Below are 9735 nucleotides of genomic sequence, written 5' to 3' on the forward strand. Positions count from 1 at the left end.
TCCATGAAATTATATTAGAACCCAAAAAAACACAGTAACCAGACGTCGAACGACGAGTATCAGGACAGCCTCCCCAGTCCGCATCCATATAAAAGACAAGAGAATGTTTAGGGGACTTGGACAAAGATAAACCATAATGTATTGTCCCTTTAATGTAATGCAGGATTCTTTTCAAGGCATTCATGTGTTGTTCAGTTGGTGAATGCATAAAAAGACATACCTGCTGGACAACATAACAGATATCAGGCCTGGTAAAGGTGAGATACTGAAGAGCACCAGCTAATTGCCTGTATTTTTGAGGATCTGAACATAGTGGGCCTGGTTGAGCACTCATCTTGCCCGCGGTATCAACAGGTGTAAGACTTGGTTTACAGTTTGTCATTCCCACATGCTCTAAAATTTTCGAAGCATACTTATATTGCGTCAGAAATAATCCAGATGGAGTCCTGTGAACAACAATACCAAGAAAATAATGCAAAGGACCCAAGTCTTTCATGGCAAACTCCGAATTCAAACGGGCAATGATATTTTTGCGGAGATCATCAGATGAAGTTATCAAAATGATGTCATCAACATATAGCAAAAGATAAGCAGTATCAGAACCAGAATTGTATATAAATAGAGAATTATCCATTTGGCTATGAATAAAATCAATGGAGGCAACATAATGTGTGAAACGCTGATACCATGCTCGCGGCACCTGTTTTAAACCATACAGGGATTTTCACAGTAAGCAAACATGAGTAGGCCGAGAGGGGTCTTTAAATCCCAAAGGTTGATGCATATAGACTGTTTCAGTAAGATTACCATGCAAGAAAGCATTTTTAACGTCCAACTAATGAATGGACCAAGATTTGGAAACGGCAAGACTGAGAACTATTCGGATTGTTGCTGGTTTAACAACTAGACTGAATGTCTCGTCATAGTCAATGCCTGCCCGCTGTGACCTGCCATCACCTACAAGACGGGCTTTATGCCTCTCAAAAGAACCATCAGAATGCCTTTTATGTTTAAAAATTCACATAGAGCGAATGACATTCACATTATCAGGACGAGGTACTAAATCCCACGTCTTATTCTTAATTAAAGCCTCATATTCATCAAGCATAGCATTTTTCCAATTCGGGTCGTTTAATGTTGATAGAGGACTTGTGGGTAATGGGGAAACGTGTGGTGTAGTGACAAGAAAGGACTGATTGTATTTTTATTTGGTTTAAAAATTTCAGATTGACTTCTAGTGGTCATGCGAGATGAAGCGGCTGGTTGGGAAATATTTGGAGCATGGGCAGACGAGTTTGGCTGGTGTGGTGAATTTGGTGCAGCTGGTTTAGGAGACGGTAAGACCTCGACAGGAGATAAGGGAGTAGAATGGAGACAATACAAGGTTAAAGGTGACCCTGAATCGTCCAAGAAATCATAGGCAGTGGGCGATTGTGAAGAAACATTGGAGAAAGGAAATATACTTTCATTAAACCTCACATGTCGATAAATTATAACTTTCTTGGTGGACAATTCATAGCACTTGTACCCTCTATGATTAGAAGGATACCCTAGAAACACACATGGGGTTGATCTTGATTCAAGTTTATGAATCTTATTAGACGGAATAAGAGGAAAGCATAAGCAACCGAAAACACGGAGATGACTATATTGTGGAGTGGTTTTGTAACGAATGTGAGTGGGAGATGCATAGCTTAAGAGTATAGTGGGAAGAATATTTAGGTGGTAAGTAGACACAGCTAATGCATGATGCCAAAAACTGATGGAACAGAAGAGTGCAACAAGAGGGTACGAACCATATTATTTATTTTTTTTATTTTCCTCTCTGCTTTGCCATTTTGGGACGAGGTATATGGGCAGGAAAAGCAAAAAATAATACCATTTGTTTAGCAAAAATCATGAAACGACTGATTATTATATTCCCTACCATTGTCACATTGAAGAGTTTTGGCGTGTGCGTTAAATTGAGTCTTAACAAAATTGCAGAAAAGCTGAAAGACTTTAAGAACTTGAGATTTATGAGAAAGTGGGCATGTCCACTAGAAATTTGTAAAATTATCAAGAAATAACACATGATAACGATGGCCTGAAGAACTCAAAACAGGAGATGTCCAAACATCACTGTGAATTAAATCAAATGGCATACGAGTAACAGTATGAGACTCATAAAATGGAAGTTTAACAGATTTGCCAAGTTGACAAGAATTACAAAAAAAATGATGTCTTTATTGCAATATATAAAATTATTTTGCCTAAGCGACTTGATTACATCTATCCCCGGATGACCCAAACGATTATGCCACTGATCCAAAGAAATGGCAGAAAAGGCAGATGGAGCAAAAAACATAGAAAGACAGGCGAAATTTGTGATTGGATAGAGGTCCCCCGTGCTATCACATCTCAGAAGATTGTCCTTCACAGTAAACCCAAAAGGATCAAATTCAACAGAGGTCATGTTATCAATAGTAAATTTCCTAACGGAAACAAGATTTTTAATTAATTTAGGAGCATGTAAAACATGATTAAGATGCAAAGGTGGGTTCATATGGGGAAAAACAACATGACCCTAACCCTGAATTGGAATTTTGTTACCATTACCAACAAGTATACCATTACTTCGGCTTAATTGAGAATAAGAAGTGAGAGTACCTGAGTTTGCTGTCATGTTAGAAGTGGCTGTAATACCCACCGCCCAATCCCGAAAGACCCGACGGTGGATGCCAGATTCGGTGCCGGAGGCACCATCCTAACCTACATAAAATCATACAACCATATTATGAATTAGAAGTGACTTAGTTTTCACAAGTTTAGCAAGTAATAATATTTGTTTTACAAATGATTTGGGAGAGTCCTACAGAAAAACTGCATGAGTTTCCCCTAAAAATAGAAGTTGCCAAACATATGAATATAAAACACTCCCAAATTCAAACTCCAAACCCCATCAAACTCCAATAACAAAACAATAGCACTTCTATAATTTCATAACTACATAATTCCTCAATAACATTTTAATATTCATTAATTAAATACATTCATTATATATATATATATATATATATATATATATATATATATATATATATATATATCAAGTCCTTATGTTCTTAATCATACCAACTATCTTAAACATATTTTATATCCAACATTAAATAAAATCTCATGCTTATCTCCAAATATATACACCAAACTAATTTATCATTACATGCTTAAGTTATAATTCAAATAACATAATCTCCGAAAATGTAATAATTATATATGCCATGATTCTTAAGTACATCAAACTAATTCTACCACTACTAAAATAGTCTCTTCTGTTTTGAAGCTACTCTTCTGATCTTCAAGTAGCAACCACAGACTTCAACCTGCGCGTGATAAAAATCAACGCGCTGAGTATAAAACTCAGTGGTGCTCATAAATGACAAACTTACCAATGTTGCAGTGGCAACACACTTAAAATATAAATTTTCATAAAAAAAAAACATACATTTACATTTATAGCAAAAGAAATATCAAATAAACTTATAATTAATAACATAAATAATTTAATTCTTCCAAATCATATATTCATTACTTGGACATTTATTATACCAATACACATACTATTTATTTTAAAACCATGTATCGAAATATGATGCTTTGAAAATTCATTTGATAGCATAATCATTTATTTCCAAACTAAGGTTTACTGAAATAATATAATCTCATTCATTTAAGTGCCTTAAAAATATTTTCCAAGGGCTCGCATACACTTAGGAGAAAGAGAAGCAGATAGGTTTTCATAACTTATTCATAATGGCCTTAGGTCGCCAACATTTTCATAACATATAGAGCGCGTCCGCCGTAACATAAGACACCCACATGCCTAGCATATGATCATAGCTTCTTATCATAATGGCATCAAATGTCGAGCATGCTCATCATACATAAAATCAAATCATGCATCAAATTCACACCAAGTATATTAGAGCCCAAAATCCTTGTTTTAATTCTTAATTCATAACACTTCTCATAAAACTTGTCTTATGCTTTAATCTTCTTAAATTTATAATGTCAGCTTACTTTAGAATGTCAGTAACGCATGAAAAATTCATACTTAAGCAAAATTACTTAACTTAGAAAATTTCTTATCATATGAAATCATACATGTAAACTTACTTTAGAACTTAAGTGACTCATGAAAACATAATTACTCAATATAGGAAGTTTCTCATAAATTCCTTTTCTTTTAAAATTTTTTTTTAAAGTCATAATGAAATTTAGCATAAGTAATTTCTTACCATATAAAATCGTACTTTCCTTATTCAAAATTAAAGCACATACACCTTAAATATCCATTTTTTTAAAACTCTAAACATACGAAAGTTATCAAAATAATCATACTTATGTCATATATATATACCATAACATAAAAAAAAAACAATTAAATAAGCCTTACTACCCTAAGGTGGTTCGACCTCTTAATGAAAATCAAGGGGAGGAACTTCCTTCTCCAATCAAGCATGCTAACATAACTCTTATGCACCAAAGTATCCATTTCAACCCTCATCATGCATTATCTAAACCAATTCCACACTTTTTCCCGAAATTTCCAACAAGTTTTTCCCATTTATAACCATTTAAACATATCCACAATAACACTTTTTAAAATTGTCTTATTTTTGTCAAATAACTCCTAAAAAAACTACAAATAATCAAGAGAAACTTCCTCACACCTGATTCTTACATACCTTTATCCAAATAAACCTATGATTCAAGACATAGGAAATTTCCAGCATTAAAATAACCTTGACCTTTGATGGATTTTTAAGACATAACTTGAATTATATGTCTCCCAATTGAATGAAATTAGATTCATTAGAAAGATAAGACAAAATGCTACAAATGCTATGAAGGGACCACAGCCCAAATCAATCTGTAAGGTAGCAAACAAAAGCTAGGAACACAGACCAACAGTCCAGACCTGATTCAGCAGAACCAATTCCAATGTTTATTGAATTCCTCCTTAACCAAACACTCAAATTAAATCAATCCAAAACCAGAGAAGTCTGAAGACACAGTGCAATAACTCTCATGAAGAACTCAGAACATAATCTTGCCATTATAGTGGTCAAAATGGGCACTCAATTCAATGATGCATGTGGCCCGTCATAACAGAGTCAGTTTGGGTGTTTCAGCCATAAGTTGAGCTATATATATCCAAATTGGACACAAAAGGATGGGTTGGAAAGCTAAGAAGTAGACCTACAACTTTTATGAAGGACTTAGACACAAATGGGAGGTAGAAAGGATCGAAAAATAGTCCTTAATCTCACCCAATAACACCTTATCCCCAAATTCAGCTTACTTTGCCCATGAAAAGAACATGAAAGACATAGATACAAGGTAGAGGTTCTACCACATACTAAATACTCATCAAACATCACCCAAGAGCATGTTATTGCAACCAAAGTTCAACAAATCAATCATTTCATACAAAATCCCAAAATATACACATGATAGCATAAATGCACAAAATCAAAAATTAGAGTAAGGTAAGTGTGTTTATGAACACTAACCTTAAAAATAAGCTTTAGCAAGCTTAAATTAAAGCTTTCTAAGCCCTAACTTTACCTTTACTCCACGGAAGAGGTTTCTCCAACCTTTGGCTCAAGTAGAGAATCTCCAAATTTCTTGAAATGATTCACCAAAAATTACTTCTCAAGCTTTAATCTCAAAGCTTAATTAATTAAATCAAGTTTAATGGTGTAAATTTGGTGGATTTAGTGAGTAGAAGTGAAGAAAAAAAAGAAGAGAAGAAGAGAGGAAGTTAGCGTTGGAAATGGAGGAGAAGAAGAAGAAAAGAAAAAGTGTTGCTCAATAATTGAGAAGTTGACATATAAAGCAACTAAAGGGTAGTTTAGTCTTTTCCCACAATTGGATGGCTAAGATTAAGTCAAAAGTAATCTCATCTAATGGCTACAAATAATCTCCAATTAAATTCCTTCAAAATATTATTTTTCTCCATAAAATTCTCAAATTTAATCCTTAAAAATAATTCCTCAAATTTCCTTACTTAATATAACACCATAATTCACTATTCACTAATTATCTAAATTCTTCAAAAATATTCATTACTTATTTTCTACCCATAAAAATCGTGTATGAATACTCCAAAAATATTAAATAAAATATGACACATAGATAGTAATTTTTTCGGACCAAAATAATACTTATTCCCGGACCGATGGTACTATTCACAGACCGGTGGTACTATTCACAGACCGGTAAAATTATTATTTTAGACACAGAAAATCAGGGCGTTACAGTGGCAGCACTATGCATATTCTAATGTTATGGTGGCTGCTGTAAGGATAGAGTATGCATCGCTTGATCAATGTCAGTTGGAGTGCAGTCATTCGAAGAAGACACTGCAGTATGAAAAGATTGAGCTGGATGTGCACCCAAAATACCCGGCTGTCTTGGAGTGGAGGTGGATGATCGAGGAACCCAGTTAGGATATAGACATGGAGGAGGACTCCATTGCTGTTGCTGAGAATAGTAAGGATACCAGGTACCCCATGGAGGAAACACAAGCATGTAACTCCAAGACTGTTGATTAAAACCATGGCCAGAATGTCCAGAAGAATTGCCATAGGAATGACCAGAAGAACCACGACCACCCCCTGCACCAGATTGACCACGTCTGCTATTAGCATTCCGACCACCACATCCTCGTTGATTCTGTCGCCGGCCACCAGTAGAAGGAGGAAGAGAATGAGTAGCGTCGGTATTGGAGAGAGTAACCGAATCAGTGGCAGTTTTAGCAATCATAGCAGAAGCATTCATAGAATCAAGCTTTGCACGTTCCGCTTTTGTTGTTTCTTCAAGGAGCAACATGGATCGTACCTGGGCAAAGGAAGGTAACGGCGCCTTGTTCTGAATCACTGTAACGAATCCATCATAAGCATCTGTGAGACCATTGAGAAGACGTAAAACAATTAGTTGATCTGAGACTGTGGAACCAACGTTAGCCAGCTGATCTGCTAGGACTTTAAGGCGTCTAGTATAAGCCTTCGCATCGAGAAAATCACGTAAATTAGTGTTCGTGAATTCCGTTTCAAGGTGGAGAGCTCGTGATGTTTTATTATCTTGAAAGTGAGTCCAAGCATCTAATGCCGTGTCTTCGGGATTAATTATCGTGTTCAAAAGATCAGAAGAGATGGTTCCATAAATCCATTGACGGACAATATTATCAATTCGATCCCATTGACCTTGATCGACAGGGGTTTTGGGTGTTTCTGAATCTGATTTGGGAGAAATATGATCATGTGTTAAGGTTGCTTTGGTGTGAATGATAAAGAGGGTAGCCCAATTATTACATTGAGCCGCATCATAATCAAGAATGATTGGGATATGAGTTTTGATGTTCGTAATGGTGGTTGCAGGATGAATTTTCTCAGCCATTGGTGAATAAAAGAGATATCCAAAGAGAAGAAATGAGAGAAATAGGGTTAAGTTTTGTGACGGCGCTCTGATACCATGTAATTGTATTCCGTCCGTGATACCGTACAAAGAGTTGCTATTTATATACAACGCTAGCTAGGGCATCATACAAGGAAACTAATTATGTACAAGATGTATTACACTAATAGTGAAACCCTAATAGAGTCCTACATATATAAGTGAAACCCTAATAGAGTCCTACATAAATCAGGAAGATAGAGTTCGCAATAATTAAGAATACAGACTTCTAACCCATATTAGACATCCACTTATTTCATAACATTCTCCTTGGATCTCCATTTTTTAAAGAATATGTCTCGTTAAAATCTTACTAATAAAAAATCCTATAGGAAAAAAAATCATAGTGAAGGAAAAAGAGTATATTATTCTTTTTTTAAATACACGTTGAAATAATGCCTCATTAAAAAAATCTTTACCAGGAAAATCCAGTGGAAAATAAAAAACCTTAGTTAAAGGGAAAAAAAGTATAGTGCGTATTTACTCCTCCACGCATGTTAGTTATAATATAACTCATACATATCATGTCATGAAGATATCAAAATACATATTTAACTCTATTCAATTTCTTCATATTCAATAAAAACTATATCGTGGCAAATAAAATTATAAAAATCAATATGAGTAGCAAGATACATTAGTGCCTTTATTGCACTAAGATATAGTACTTCAGGACCAAGAGTTCTTCATAATTTTCTCAAAAGTGAAAAATGGTCATCTTCTCATCAACTGATCTCACTACTATCCACATAAAATCATTTGAATAACTTAGTTATATATATGGATTCATAGACATAATTTCCTTCATGAAATGCTCGATCTTTAGGTTGAGACAAAACTTTATATTTCCAATGTTTTTCATCTCAAGCTCTTCGCTTAAGGAATTTATAATCTTTGGAAGCTCATCAGGAGTTCCAATAATGTTCATAAACCAAATAATGACAAATTCATATTCAAATATCTCTATATAAATTCATGAACATATAACATTATTATTAAAATATCATTTCAACAGATATTCATTAATCAAGAGATCACCTAACTCGTGATAGTATATAAAGTAAATATCAAAAATATGCTTTCAATAATAAAATATTATAAAAAGAATATAATTATAAAATAATATAATATTTTCTTAGCCATAAACATCATTAAAATTATTATACCATATGTATTGAGATTTCGTTAATCCATATAGAAATCTTGAATATATTTCTCACGGTCTCGATTTTCTTGCTTCAAGCATTTTTTCAGTATTTCATGGATATCATTATCCAATAATCTATATAGAGCTCTATATAATTTGATTGAGTAAATTTCTCAAGAATTTAACTTTATGCTTCAAGCAATTAAAATCCTTTAGGGATTTTCATACAAATATCTATATCAAGTTAGCATATAAATATACAGCCATTAATTCAATAGACGCATTTAGAATTTTCATAAATTTCCAGACTAATCAAATATCAAATTATAATTGTATCCACCACATGAGGGTATTTATCCTCATAATCAATGTCAGTTCTTTGTGAAAAAATATGTGCAACAAGTTTGCTTTATATCTCATTATCCATTTTAATTTCGCACAAATACATATTTGTATTCTACTGGCTTGACATCTCTTGATGCCCATATTACAATTTCAAAATTTACTTTCTAAGTAAATTTAAATGCCACATGTATTGTTCTATTTTGGTCAATCAATTCTATGTCTATATTGTCAATAGACTAAACTCAAGATCCTCATTATTTTTTATAATTTCAAGTGCTATATTATATAAATATTATTGACATTTCTTTTATATTAGTTCCATATTTGTCCTGATATGACGTAATTTATAGAAATCTCATAATCTTCATTGATTTCAGGTACCTAAATTTCTTCGAAAAACTCATTAGTCATGTATAGGATCTCTTTTAGAATTTACTTTTCTAGAACTTGACCATTTTGAATATTTGCTCCTTTACTTTTCTAAGATTTTTATCCTTGGCACCGATTAGTCTACCACGCTTCAGGCGTGCCTTAGACTCATTAGTATAAGCAGTTTGTCCTTCAGGGACTTTAATTCTAATAGGAGCATTTACAACTAATATGTGAGATTTAGTTATCTCCTTTTTGGATCAGTAAATATATCTGACAATTAATTTGCAATATTTTGTAAATTAATTATCTTTTAAACTTTTAAATTTACACTACCTTATATGAGGATCAAGATATAATAACGATAATTCTTT

Source organism: Jatropha curcas, chromosome 9 (assembly GCF_041381405.1).
Source record: "Jatropha curcas cultivar XTBG-Jc1 chromosome 9, XTBG_Jcur_1.0, whole genome shotgun sequence".
Classification (NCBI taxonomy): domain Eukaryota; kingdom Viridiplantae; phylum Streptophyta; class Magnoliopsida; order Malpighiales; family Euphorbiaceae; genus Jatropha; species Jatropha curcas.